This window comes from Balaenoptera musculus, chromosome 12, assembly GCF_009873245.2.
Source record: "Balaenoptera musculus isolate JJ_BM4_2016_0621 chromosome 12, mBalMus1.pri.v3, whole genome shotgun sequence".
NCBI classification, from domain to species: Eukaryota; Metazoa; Chordata; class Mammalia; order Artiodactyla; family Balaenopteridae; genus Balaenoptera; species Balaenoptera musculus.
In genome coordinates, this window is record NC_045796.1 from 89,635,597 (window position 1) to 89,650,746 (window position 15,150).

General features: G+C 35.5%; 1 protein-coding gene across 1 annotated transcript in view; it reads left to right on the forward strand.

Moving 5' to 3' along the window:
- Positions 1-15,150, forward strand: part of EYS (eyes shut homolog) — a 1,768,116-nt gene that overhangs the window by 481,413 nt on the left and 1,271,553 nt on the right. The gene's annotated exons all lie outside the window — the stretch shown is intronic.

Here is a 15,150-nt window from a genome sequence, read left to right on the forward strand (position 1 = left end):
TTAATTAACTTTATTGTGTTAATAATTTCACAATGTATACATACATCAAGCCATCACATTATATGCTTCATTTGTCAATTATATTTCAATAAAGACTGGGAGTAGGGAAGAATAAAAAACAAGAAAACAAACAGAAAGCAGCAGGGTTGAAAAGGAAATAAAATTCTCAAACTACATAAAGTTCGCTATCATATTTTATTAATTGATTTAAATGTATTAGAATATACAAGGAGATCATTGAAATTGCCTAATTCCTAACTATAATTTATATATCAATTATAAGAAGAAAAATACCACTGGATTGGTGATATCCTTCCAAGAGATGATATTATGGAGACAACAGATGGTTTAAAAAATGAAAGAATGTTCAAAGCATTTGATAGCTTTTAGATATTGTGTCTGGGCCCCAAGGTTACCCTCAGATTTGATAGTTGACTAGAAAGGCTCAGAAGAATGGATTTATTCCTGGTAAGAGATTATTACAGTGAAAAGTTATAGATTAGAAATAGCAGAAGGAAAGGCAAAGTGGCAAAGTCCAGGAGAAACCAGACACAAGCTTTCAGGTGTCTTCTCCCAGTGGAGGTTGGTGGACAACACTTAATTCTCTGAGAAATGATGTGTGACAAGATGAATGAAATGTCACCAACCAGGGAAGCTCACTCAAGCCTTGGTGTACAGGGTTTTAATTCAGGTCAGTCACAAGGCATGGACTTTAGCTAATCAGGCTCCACCTCCTGCAGTGTTCAAATTGATACAGCTTGGTCCAAAGCCCCAGGTTTAAAACAAGGCTTTCGTCATAAATCACATCATTAGCAGAACTATTGGGCCTAGCCCAAGGTGTCAGGTATCAAACACACTGTTACCAGGAAGGATATTCCAAGGCCCAGAGGTTATCTTCCAGGAGCCAGTAAAGGGTCTGCCATGCATTTGGAATATATAAGGTTTGAGCACCCAAACCTGCTAAGTTAATTATTGCACCAATATTGTGTTAAATATTGCATTTTTGTGTAGGAATAAAGAGTACATAATAGTATAATAATAAATTGAAACAAAAAATCATTGCAAAGACACTAAGTCAGGCAGAAAGAGCTAAAAACGCATAATTCTGAAATGAAACCTGGCTAAAACGGACAACAGAAGTAATCAATATAAAGCAAGGTCCAAATTGAGTTTAATATTTTCTCTCTTTCACTGACTCATTAGTAAAGACAATTGTGAAATGCTCTTTGAAGGCTTTAAAGTGGAAAAGAAATAGAATACATAGTTTCTACAAAAAGTTTAATAATTGTAATAAACAGAAGGATGACTTTATTCAGTCTAAGGCACTCATACCTGACTATAAGAGTCAGCAGCCTACTTGTGGTGTGGCTGAAACTCCTCAAAGCAACCCAGGCAATGCCATTGACATGAGGCATGTTTCTTCTTTGAACTTGATATGACTGTAGCTTCAAATGAACATTTTCAAAACTGCAGCATTTCCTTATGATTATATGTAGCATCATGAATGTGATTTTAGATAAAAAGCAGAAAATCAGAAGACTTTGAAACCAAGATGAGAAGTATTTTGTAACAACAAGACCATTTTCTTCTTTCCCTTTCTTTAAGGTTCAGTAAACCTACAAAAAACATTGGGAGGAAAACAAGAAAATTTTGAATACATAGTACATAATAAGATACAGATGTTAAGTCTGGGTAGAGTAAAATTTATTCCCTCACGTAACTTTCTCAGATGTGTATGTGAGAATGACTATTTCCTTATGCTTATTTAAATATGTATAATCAAATTATTCTAGTATTTTCCCTCTCATTTTACTTTCATTTTCCTCTGTATCTTACATGAATAATGAATACTTAATTTTGATTATAGCAGGAGAAACAAAAATAGTGCAGTAGAACCAACATGTGGAAAGAACAAAGATTTTGTTCAAATACAACTATTTTAAAACTTATGCATATTATATATACTGGCATATTACAGATATAAATTTTCTCCCAAACAGTCAGGTGCAAAAAACATACTGAATTTATGTGTTTTCTAGTGAAAAATAAAATTGTCTCTACCTTCCCCACCATATGGTTGCAAAACCCATGTCGGTGATTTGAGAGTTGCCCATGTCCTCCCTTTTGCTTTATAGAGTCGAAGCTGGAGGTGGCAGAGCCAGCAGGGCAATAGCCCTGCTTTGCAGTTCATCTTGGCTGCCACTGAAATGCCCATTGTGTCATTCCCATGCCCTTTTCAAAAACAGGTTAATCTGCCAAATGACTCTAATCCTCTCCTACCAAATCTGGCTCCTGGTACCCTCTCTGCACCCCTCAAGTGCAGGATGCTTAGCTAATTAGTGACCAGGTCCCAGTTGCCCCTTCAGCAAATCATTTGGAGCCACTAAAACGTTCTGCTCTCTCTCAAGGATTGCAAACCCTCCATCAGAGTGGAATCGGTCCAACTGCTCTATGTCCAGATACAAAACCTTCATTTTTTTCCTACCCTCCCTCTCCATGAAGATTTGCTTTAATCTCATTTGATGGAAATTAACACCAAGACTCTGACTCAGTGTCAGCGCTTGGAACTCCAGAATTGTCAGAACACAAAGAACTGCCTAAATACTCCTTGATGGAGAAAAGAAAAATTCCAATTTTGTAGCAAAAGAAGACAGTTACACATTTCATTCTCAAAAGTTGCTCTGTTATATAGGAGTATGACAAAATTTGTCAAGTGTCAAATGTCTTAGCTCTCATGTGCCATCTTTACTATGGCTATATTGTATATTAATATTGTTTTTAAGTCATAGGTCCTATAAAATATCACCTAAACTATTAAACCTCCAAATAATGAGTTTTTTTCTTGTTCATTTTGAACCTTTATTAGGTTAAATATCTTGCCAGTTTTTGGTAATTTAAAGAGTAAAGAGGATTTGGAGATTGTCTGGCTTTGACATGGATTTGTTCTATGATTTACCACAAGCCACTTAACTCATTAGATCCATAAAATTAAGAAGCATTAGAACATTCTTCAAATTCAGTATATATGGAACAAAATTTAAAGGCAATATAGCTCTATTTTATTTAAGTATCAGAATATCCATAAGCAAGTATCTATTAATGGCCTTTTTAGTTGGGTTATCAGTTTCTTCAATCAAATGAAAGAATTGGACTCAATTGTTCTTAACCAGGGAACAATGGCTTAAAATTCTGATTCAGCTGCTGAATCCAGACACCTGGATAATTTGTGATTCCTTGTGATTTTGAGAATCACAAGGAATCACAAATTATCGAGAATCACTAGACTAGGTATCCAGATGGCACTTTCCAGCTCTAAACTTTTCTGATATTTGGGGTGGAGTACAGAGGTTATTATTTCATGTGTACTGATAACTCACAATTTAGCACCTTATATGAGAAATAAAGGACAGTCTGAAAAAAACCGAGAGATTTCTCCCCTGTGTTTTTAGCAGCATATTTCATTACATCTTACATTTAACGTATGATTTCTCTTTTGGATTATTCCATCTGTTACAGTGCTTTTGTTTTTTGGGGTTTTTTGTTTGTTTGTTTTGTTTTCAATTATACATCACTTTTATTAGTTCCAACCCCAAGTTTTCCTTAAAACAGTAATATTTCACTTTTACTGTTTTTACATCCATTAAAGCCACCCCACCTTACTGCAAAATTACCCCTATGCAATTAAATACTGGATCCGTGCACTTTGATTTTGTTAACAAGTGAATAGAAAAGATTCTCTCATCTCATTGAGAAAACATTTTCCTCCGACACCTTGTTCTATCTTGGTTTTCTTTAAAAGAGTTCTAGCAAAGGGATATTTCAAAGGTTGATTCTTTCTCCTTTCACGATGTGCGCTCGAAATTCCCAAACATCCTTCAGGCTGACGTCTTTCACTCCATAGATTTACTGACTAACCCTAAAACTTGGCCCCACTTAACTCTGAGGGCAGCCCCGCCTCCCCAAGGCTGAAGAGGCTTCAGTGCTTTTTTTTTTTTTTTAATTTATTTATTTTTGGCTGTGTTGGGTCTTCGTTTCTGTGCAAGGGCTTTCTCTAGTTGCGGCAAGCGGGGTCCACTCTTCATCGTGATGTGCGGGCCTCTCACGATCGCAGCCTCTCTTGTTGCGGAGCACAGGCTCCAGACGCGCAGGCTCAGTAGTTGTGGCTCACGGGCCTAGTTGCTCCTCAGCATGTGGGATCTTCCCAGACCAGGGCTCGAACCCGTGTCCCCTGCATTGGCAGGCAGATTCTCAACCACTGCGCCACCAGGGAAGCCCAGTGCTTTTGTTTTTAAGACAAAGGGAATAAATCTAACTTTTTCATACCAATTCTTTTCTGAAGGACATAATAATATATTGTTTTCGCCTCACTTGCAATATCTTAGTGAAGTGTCAATCTCTTTATGTATTGACATTTGCTAATCAGAAAATTTGTGCATGAAATTATAACTTTTCATAAAGGCTGGATATAATGCTTCAAATCATTTTGAGAGTATTAAAAAATAATCAATGACTAATTGATTGTAATGCTATCCCAAAATTCAATTAAGTCTTTTGATTAAATTGATTAGTTACAAGGCCTTCAGTAATGAATATATAGCAAAAATGTTTAATCTAAATCGTGATGCATCAGCTAACAACCAAACTCATGGTTAAAAATGGCACTGTAGTGATTAAGTGACACCAAATAAAGTCCTTTGGGTATGTCCATTCTAAACAGCCCACTTTTGTTTATGTAGAATAATATCTGCCTAAAAAATTTTATTACCCAGATCTCTACTTTTCATTACACAGCTTTTAGTCTAAGAATTTATTGAGAATAATTTACATTTATGAAAGTGGTTCAATGTGATGGGTGTCAGTTTTCTTTCCTTTCTACAATATGGTAGATTATAGAATTGTTTTCCTTGTATAATCCAAGAGGAATATAGAATTTTAGTTCATTCATCTGATGATTGTATAATTCTTTCAATGTATTCCCCTCAATTGTCAATTTTGATCAGCTAATATGTCTGTCTGAAGCACCCCATTTCTTCACCTCTAATCTGTTGTTTTCGGTCTGTCATGGTAGTGAAACACATAACCAAATTTGTTAGGATTATATGCAAAGTAAAAACAAATGGATCCTAGAAAAGATTTGTTGATCCACCTGAGTAAAGAAATACATGAGCTTTAATACTTTGGATTTCTTATATCTACTTTGGAAGCTCAGACATATTTTTCCTTCTTTCATATTCTAAGATTCGTTACAGAGAAGTGAATTTTACAGATGGTTGAGTTTTGAGGTTTAGAAATTTGTGGAGCAGTGTGAATTTCATAACTGTTGTCTAAGAATGTAACTAGTCAGAGAGAAATTTTCCATTTTCAGAGTCTCCAGTAAAAGTGGACAGTTCCTAGAAATAGTCCAGTTTAAAAAATGATTTAGAACTGATTGAATACAATTTCCATTGCCAACATTAGCCAAAATACATCAATAAATAGGTTTATTTTCAAAGCATTATCAGACAAGTTAAGCTTCAAAGTATTTCAATACCGGCATTGTACTTTTATATTATTGTTTGTTGTATTTACGTCACTATAACTAGGACTCAATTCTGGGCTTCACAATTTATTTCTGAGAATTTAGTGAATAGTTACACAGTAATTTATTTTTTTTCCTAAAATATATTCTTTCTACCATTTACATGGATGCCATTTTCAAGTGGTTGAGGCTATATAAAACTGTTTTTAGAAAGCTGTCATGTTGTGTTCAGATACTGTTTTTAAGATGATAATAAGAGAAAAGACACACATCTTCCTTCAGAAGAACAGGTTGACTTAACAGTATATTATTAACTGACAAGAGCAGTGACCAAAGAACTGTAAATCCTTCATCTCCATCAATGAAGAGCTCTACTGTGTTCTAACTCTGTGTCATCCCAATCCCCCATTTGTCTGTGAGGAGTTTATCAATTGTGAAGAGTGTAGGAAATTTTGAATAAGAGAGTGGATATGTATATGTGGAAACAAGCATATGCGCAAATATGCATACACATGTGAGTGCATACACACAAAAGAGAATATGTCTTTGTTCTTTAGCCATTTGCCAACCATCCTGATTTAAACATATAGCAAGAGGTTTCCAACATCAAGTTCTGGAGCCCAGGTTAATTACTTCATATATGAACTTGTCTTGGTTATAATACATACAGATTAATTAGAGCTAGCAGATAAATAGCTTCTTTATGTAAACTGATGAAAAGCTTTGGTTAAGAATAGCAGAGAGTGGTCTTTGCATTTTCTCGATTATAAGGGTCAGGTTGTGCAGCATGCCTTTCACAACCAAAGGCTGCTTGCACATAGGGGACAGGCCTTTGAGGCCCACAGCTTCCCTTCCTAGCTGTGCCACCTCAAACAAGTCACTTATCCTTTCTAAGCCTCACTCAGCTCATTATAATAATGCACATATTAATAACAGTTACTTTGCAGGATTGTCATAAAGATTAAATAAGATACTGCATGTAAAATACTTAACACATTGCCTGCCACGTATAAAGCAATTAACAAATATAAACCATATTTTATGATGCTGAGAAGGAGGAGGATTTAATTGTGGCTACAGAAAAAGAGAGAGACAGGGAGGAAAGGAAGGAGGAAGAGAGAGAGAAAGAGGATGAGAGAGAGACAGGGAGAGAGGGAGAAAATAAAGGATAAATGAATGAATGCATGAATGGATTGAATGGGCAGGTCTTTATCTCTATCTCTTTAGCTAATTTTAGATTTCTCATAGACTAAGAAGCCCATAGATTTCCACATCTGTGACTCTACTCCTGTTTTGCAAATAAGTTCATTTGTACCCTTTTATATGTGGAATTTTTTAGATTCCACATACAAGCAATATCATGTAAGAGAGGGGATGAATTGGAAGATTGGGATTGACATATACACACTACTATGTATAGAAAAGATAACTAACAAGGACCTACTGTATAGCAAAGGGAACTCTACTCAATACTATGTAATGGCCTATATGGGAAAAGAATCTTAAAAAAAAAAAAGAGTGAATATATGTATAACTGATTTACTTTGCTGTACACCTGAAACTAACACAACATTGTAAATCAACTATACTCCGATACAAATTTTAAATAAATAAATATAAAGCATATTACGTACACACACACAAAAGAATCTCATAGAGTCTGTACTCATCCCAAGATTCCAGGGATTTGGCAACTGCTGATAGCTTTTATTCTACATGATCTCAGGCTGCTGGGGTTCTTGGGCAATCTTTCAGGACTTGATGTGAGATTGCTACATTTCTTTTTTTTTTAATTTTAATAATTAATTAATTAATTAATGGCTAAGTTGGGTCTTTGTTGCTGCGCGTGGGCTTTCTCTAGTTGCAGAGAGCGGGGGCTACTCTTCTTTGCGGTGCGCGGGCTTCTCATTGCGGTGGCTTCTCTTGTTGCGGAGCACGGGCCCTAGGCGCGCGGGCTTTAGTTGTGGCTCGCGGCCTCTAGAGGGCAGACTCAATAGTTGTGGTGCACGGGCTTAGTTGCTCCACGGCATGTGGGATCTTCCCAGACGAGGGCTCGAATCCGTGTCCCCTGCATTGGCAGGTGGACTCCTAAACACTGTGCCACCAGGGAAGCCCGAGGTTGCTACATTTCTAATGAAATGCTCTGCATCTGATGGACACAAAGCAGAACACGTCCAACTGTCTCTCTTCAGACATCAAGCCTTTAATCTGGCTAACTCCACCTAAATTTTAGTGCCACAGCCTTCCAGGTTAGTTCCCCTGATTTAGTTGCTGGCCTTCTCTGCCCTCTCAAAGCAAGATCTCCTGTCATCTAAGTGCTGCACTTAAAAGACTAAGATGAAAAATCCATCTTCTATACTTAAAAAAAATCTGGAACAAAAACTCAAGAGAATCCCATGTGATTGACATAGATATAAGTGTGAATGAGTATATAAACATATATACAGACATATAGGTCTAGAGTGTTATTACTGATCCTGTCACTTTTAAAATATATATACAGTCAAGGGCTAATTGCATGTCAGAAAATGTAGATCCCACTACTTTCTGTGCTGTGGTGTGCCTTTCTAGGACTGCTTTTATAGTTTACTGGTATATCATAGAAGATGTATTTTACAAAGAAAAACACAAGCCTCTTGGAAATAAGCCAGGTTTCTCATGGTCACACTGTGATGTAAAGCAGAGTTAGAATGGTCTGCAGATCCCGTGCCTCTCCCATATTTTCCTTCTCTCCTAGACCTCGCTGAGCCTCTGCAAATATCAGAGCTTGAGTTCAGTTGCCCACAGGACTCACAAAACTAAGAAGGATGAGAATCCTGAGATCAAATCAGTATTTCAGAGACGCCATAACACACCACAATCACCTGTACCGTTTCTGAAAATACCTGCTAATTGGGACTCACTTCCTGGGGATTCTAATTAAGCAAATAGGAACGAGGTCTTAGCCTTTGTGTTTTTAAAGTACATCACAGAAGATTCACATGCAGAGCCATAGTGCATAAATACAGGCTCCTGGTGGCCACTGGGCTGCCTATCCCGAGCAACACTCAGCAACCAATCAGTGCTCAACTGGATGGAAGCCTGCACTCAGAGGACAGACCCTTTCAGGGAATGGGTTGTTCACAGGTAATGCAGCCAGAGACTAAAATTAAAGCGCCAGCTTCTTATCTGCAGATTAACTGGAACTGAAAAGAATGTAGAGCTAGAATTATAAAAAGTAAATTTAGGATTAAAATAGAGACTTAGAACGCTAATCATTGCTTTCTCTCTCAAGTGGGAACTTTCTATGGAAAAAGTGATCTCCTTAGCTGGTTTTGACAAGCAAGTCCAAAGGCCTTAGTCATCAAAGGAGTGGCTGTTAGATGACATTGGTTTGGAAGGAGTAGGCTGAGCAGTTAAGAGACAAAATAGTCAGAAAGGAAAATTCCAGAAAGTTCCAGAAAGCAAAAGTTGAATTTGCCTCCCAATGGCAACCATTTACATAGCATTTAGTATTTATAACTATTTACCTAGCATTTTCATTGTATTAGGTATTATAAATAATCTACATAGGATTTAAAATATACAGGAGGATGTGTGTAGGCTATATGCAAATACTACACCCTTTTATATAAGGGACTTGAGCATCCAAGGACTTTGATATCCTCAGGAGTCCTAGAACCAATCCCTGGAGGATACCGAGGGATGACTGTACACAGTTTATACTAGATTATGATTTGATATTTGCAGGGTATTTGGAGTTTGAGAGTGTGAAGCCAACCTCTTGCTACCCAACTGAGATTTTCTTCCAAGATTTGAATGGGATCTTCAGATACAAATCCTATATGATGTAGATTGGACCCTTAATGCTATAAGCAGCCTGGAGCAGACTGAGAACTGCTGTTCAGTTGTTCTTGCTAAAGCTTGACAGAGAACCAGAGCTGTAAAGTGAATATTGGTAAGAAAAGATACAGTCATTTCATCAGTAGTTTCAGTAAGAGAAACGTACAGCATCTGGGTGCAAGTGCCCTGGACGTAAGAGAGGTAATGGAACACAGGAACGTCAATTCCTAGGCTTACAAGCAGGTTACTAGAGCAGAATTTACTTCTGAACCAGAAACGTAGTATGGAAAACATTCACAATCTTATAAAAATCGACAGCTTGCCTCTTTGGTGGGATACTCAGCTGGCAAACTCATTTAATGGCTATAGTGACTGGAGGGAGATATAACCCTGTAATTGTGGTGCAATGCCTTTTAGAACTTGTTATGATATTTTACATTTGGTAAGAGAGAGATGGACTGAATCAGAAACAGCCAGGTCACGGAGCATGAAAAGCATTACTGGAATGGTGTGGAAAATTAAGGAGGAGTCTAGCGATAGGCACTGAGAGACAAGTGAGAGTTGGTGGTAGTATCATGAGGTGAGAGGAGTCTACAAGGAAATATTCAGAGGACATTGCTGTCCCTCACTTCTTAAAGCAGGTGTTTATTGCCTTGCCACAGATTTTTGAAGTCCAATTTTCATTCTTCAAATGACTGGGAGTATGTCAAGTGAATGACTTCAATCCAGAAATTATCCAAGGTGATAGCATAAAAATGTATTTATACAAATTAAAGCTTGAATACTAGAGCTATTTATTGAAGATGAGTTCTTACTAAGTAAGTTAAATTTAAATTTTGAAGTGTAAAATTTCTTAAAATTTGGCTTTTAAGATATTTTATTAAATGTTCTGTATACACATAAGAGTGAATGATTTTTATAATGGGAAAAGGTTTTAAGGTATTGTATTTTAATCCAGCTATAAATATATTTTAATAAACTCAAAATTTACCAAAAGAAATTAATTTTAATTACAAACCCCTCAATTTAATAAGAAAAATCCCTAAGAGAAAAGTAACTGCCCCATGGCTTCTTTTTCATTACTGAGGATTGGAATAATGTACTGATTATCAAACATCAAAAAAGCCAAAGATTTTGAAAACATTTTCTAAGTATATGAGCCGCTGGTCACTCTGAAGTGGTACCAATTACTGCACGTAAGCCACCAGGGAGTTTGGTCCTACTGTGTTCTAGTGGACACAGAGAGAGGAACAATTTTTTCTTAAAATTTGCCAATCTAACTAGCTAATCAATGGATTTCTGTCATGTGTCCTCTCAATTTTTTTCTTAAATTTTGTGTGATGAATTGGAATAAATATATCCTCAATTAACACTAACTCTTTGGTCTGACTTTTAAGTATATTTTGGCATCCTAAGACAAACTAAACACTTTTAAAAATAAATGAATTTGAACCAAATCTAAAACAATATTAAAATTAATACTATAAAAATCCAAGGGAATATAATGTAGAAAAACATTTTTAATTTGTTACATATTGTCCAATTGTAATTTGGCCCTTATTATTGTCTGTAAGGGGAAACAACTGAATGAATAACTCATGAAAATCAAAATTCAAAACCAAACTATAATCAGTGTTGTTATGATTTATGTATAGATGTCTGTAAAACCCTAATACAATCAGATCTTATTGTAGAGCAAGTTATGTATCAATCATTATATATGCCTATTGAGATGTTCCTGTAGAAAAAAAAAAAAAAGTTTGTTTTTTATTCCTCCTTAGATAAAAAGTTTGACTTAAGTTAGATAAAAGAAGACAAAATTGTTCCAAGTAAATTCTTCTAGAACTGCTTAGATTGTGGAGGGGAGCAGAGAACCATAAAGGGCAGGAATGAAATAAGGAGGGCATCTTCCCTGTTCCTCCAGACTGGTAACTTAACCAAACAAGTGGGGCCAGAGCCTGAGGTGCTTACTGAGAGACTTAATTAGTCAGACTTGAAACTCGTTTGTTTCTTCTTCTTGTTCATGCAGTTAACAGGCAGATGGGAGAGGAGAAGTTCTAGCCCTAAGCAAAGTCATAATATTTCTGTGGGTTAAGACCTTTTCACAGGCTCCTGGTGATTTTTTGACAAAAGCAGTCTTTATTGGCCATCTGCTTTTGCTCTCAATGATGACCTGTGATTGCATCAGTCTAACTGCCACCTACTGGACCAGTTTATACAAGGACTGTCCTATATCTGTGTAGTCATAAAACAGGAGATACTCCTTGTTACATAAATGCAAAAGCTATACCAGAAAATTAATAAATGTGATGCCAAGGGAGGACCCAATATATATTTGTTTTCTGATCTTGATCAAGAGTTATAGATCCCATGAATTTTATAAAGAGTTTATCATTTCTTTGTGAAAGGGAGACAGAAGCTGAAAAATTCTTGAAAACCTGAAATTTCCAGAAGCTAGGAAAGAAACTTATTTCTGCTAGCAGAAACTTGTTTTCCTACAACTGGAGTGGTATTGGTGGGGGTGGGCTGGGGGGACAGATGACACTAAAACCTGGATTACATCAGAGGAAGCAGCCCACCAGCAAAAGAGACCCTGGGCTGCATTGTAAGATGCAGAGGTAGTTCAGATTTCTTTACTGTGCAAAATGTTATAAATCCATTGTAAATAAGTTTATAAGAAAGTATATATTTTCCAATTTAAAGTCATGTCTTATCTGACAATAATCTATACTAGCTAATTATTTTTTATGTTTTCAAATAATTCCATGCTCTTATTTTTCTTGTATACTAAGATTGATTATTATACAGAGTGCTGAGCTACCTTTTTAAATTCTCTAAGTAACTCTTTAATAACATTAAAATCCAATTGCAAAATTATTGCACATTCTTTTGTAGACAGTTTAGAAAACTAGGAAAAAAACAGCAAAATTTTTAAAAAAGTTATTTTGAATTTTATTACTAAAAGAACCATAACCTGTATATTCTGCTCCAGAAAACTATATGGAAAATACTGTCTCATATCTTTTAGTTTTCAATTGATCATTCAATAACTTAACTGCTCCTTTAGAAGATAAGTCATACAGTGGGATAATCAGTCCAGAATGGGGTCATCTCTTCTCCATCACTGGAAGAGTAAGAAGGAGGGTGGTTTATGTGGAGGCCTAGGGACTAAATCTGACCTGAGAGGACTGTAGTTTGGGTTCTGGTAGTTATTCTGTAATGGTTTATGTTTGAATTACCTTCCAAATTTAATATCAGGAAAATGTCATATTTGAATCAGAATGCCCATCTTCTTTTGAATAACCAGGGTATCTGGTAAGTCCAGGCCGGTTGTGACATAGAAAGCCTTCCTGGAGTTGGTGACCTCTCCGTGATTTAGACACTGCTCTCCTTTGGTGCTTTCTCAGTTTACTAGTACCTGATGGCCTCCACCAAACGTCTACAGTGCTGGTGTCTGAGCCCTACAAAATAGTGAAAGCTTGTTCCAAACTGATCTTTCTCTGTTCCAAGGTTTTATGAGCCCTCCATTTAAAGACTGGGCTACAGGGTATTTTTCCACCAAGACCCAAGCTGTGGAAATTACCCTTACATAAATCAAAAACTTAGAAACAATAACAAAGAAAACGTTCTTTGCCTGATAGTAAATCAGCATGTTCATTTTACAGTAATCTCATTAATGCAACTACAGGGGAAAGAAAAAAGGGTGGGACCTTTAAACAGGCTTCATAATAGAATCACAATATCTTTTAAATAATGATTTAAAATTTGTGGCCAGCAATTTTTTTCATCTTATCCTTTTAATGTACTTTTCTGAGCACAATTTTTGTGCATAGTGTGAGAACTTTAGTGTTGTAGTAGACTCAAATGAGTGTGTATGTATTTATTATCTATCTGCTTATCCTGACACAAATAGCTCATATACTTCCTCATTTCTTATATTCATGCTGAAGAATGAGTAGACTAATTGACATAATGCAGTGATCTATCTTTTTTTATGTTTTCACTAGAGAAAAAGTACACTCTGCAGAGACAGATTCAGGTAAGTAAGTCTCTCTTACTCCACAGTGTACCTTATTCTGTGTAGGCAGCAAAGATTCCTGTTGACATTTGGCCCGTAGATGACCTCTTTCAGAGCTAATTCCTGTGCAGTTATACTCTGCAAGTAAATCAAAAGATGAGGTGTAGTATGAATAATTTATCTTTTAAAGGATCCACAATATCAATGTGAAGGAAAAATAAAACTGACATGAAGTTCATAATATGATATGATATCTATTTATTTAATAGATTTATGCTTGACAGCCATTTCTCTGGTACTGACAAGCATTACAAGGATTTTTTAAAAAACACTTCCTAAATATATTTAGATCTTGTTAACAAAGAGCTGAAAAATAAAGATTCTATGTAAATCACATACAAACATATTCTAACTAGTTATTATTATATTAACATTAATTATTATTATATGTTATTTATTATACATTATTTTAAAGGTTATACATTATTAATAATTGCATCTGGGGTTTTGCTGTAAAATTCTAATTTATTAAGTATAAATGCATCTCAATGAAATGATTGGAAAATTTTTGTATAAACTATATTTATACATTTTCTAAGGCATCTACCATTAACTCTAAATAATGATATCTACTTTAGGTTATTAATATTTAATAAAATTAAGTTTTTAAAAACTCTTCAAAATCATTTTAAAATTTTCTCTATATATCCATAGTGGTTGAATTCAATGACAATGGATATCCATGGCACTATTGGGTCAAACTTTTGTAAACAGTCTCCAAACTTCTTTGATTTTGATTCCCTATTAATAAAATACTTTATTCATATATTTCTAAAATATGAATTATTTGTAAATTACATGCTACATGACTTATTCCACTAATACAATTATAAAAACATGCACACAAAATATCAATAAAAATATAATACAGTAAATAAAAAATAATTTTAAATGTTATATTGTTTATTATTAATCTAAAATGTTTGCTTACTTTAAATTTATTATAATTGACTCATGAGTGCAGTGTAATTAAATGTGCTATCACCTTTTTTTAATTGTTGAATTTTGGCATAGTCATTTGAGTCAGCTTCTGATTTCAATTTGTGAAAATGCTTGATTTTAAGAACTGACCAAAATGAAAAAGATACCATATGGTGGTACATAATCAAAAATAGAAAAAGTATAACATTAGCTATGCTTCCTAAATCCTTATATTTACATTTCAGCTACACCCACTAATTATGCAAACCCTGTAGAGAGAAAGGGGAGATACTGCTGCTGGCTTGGTCTTCTCTGCTCCCCTTTTTTTGCTACAGGTACTACTGTGGCTGATATTCCTGAAATCTATGATTATCTGGTTTAAGAAAGTACCTCTTACTACAGTGAGGTGCTTTATTTATTGTTCTAATTCTTTGGAGTCACTGCAGCTGGTACCATCCTACAACAGCTTTGGCAGGGCAAGCTCTCTCCTTCATCTGTCATTCTTTACTCCATGACACATCCCATCACTCTCTTCTAGCCCAAGAGGAAACCTTCTTGAGAGGATCCCTTTAAAAATGGTCAGCAATATTTCTTCCATTTCTTTGGTTTCCACTACTATTGAGGCAGTAATATAAAGTAGCTGAGATCTCGGGTCTGAAGCCAGACTGCTGTGTTCAAACTGTGGCTCAACCACCTATAAACTATAATTTTGGTCTAATTATGTCATTTTTCTGTGCTACAGTTTCCTGAGCAATATGAGGAAATATATGAGTAGAATATGGAAGTAATTGCTATTTTTGTGAGGTGATCA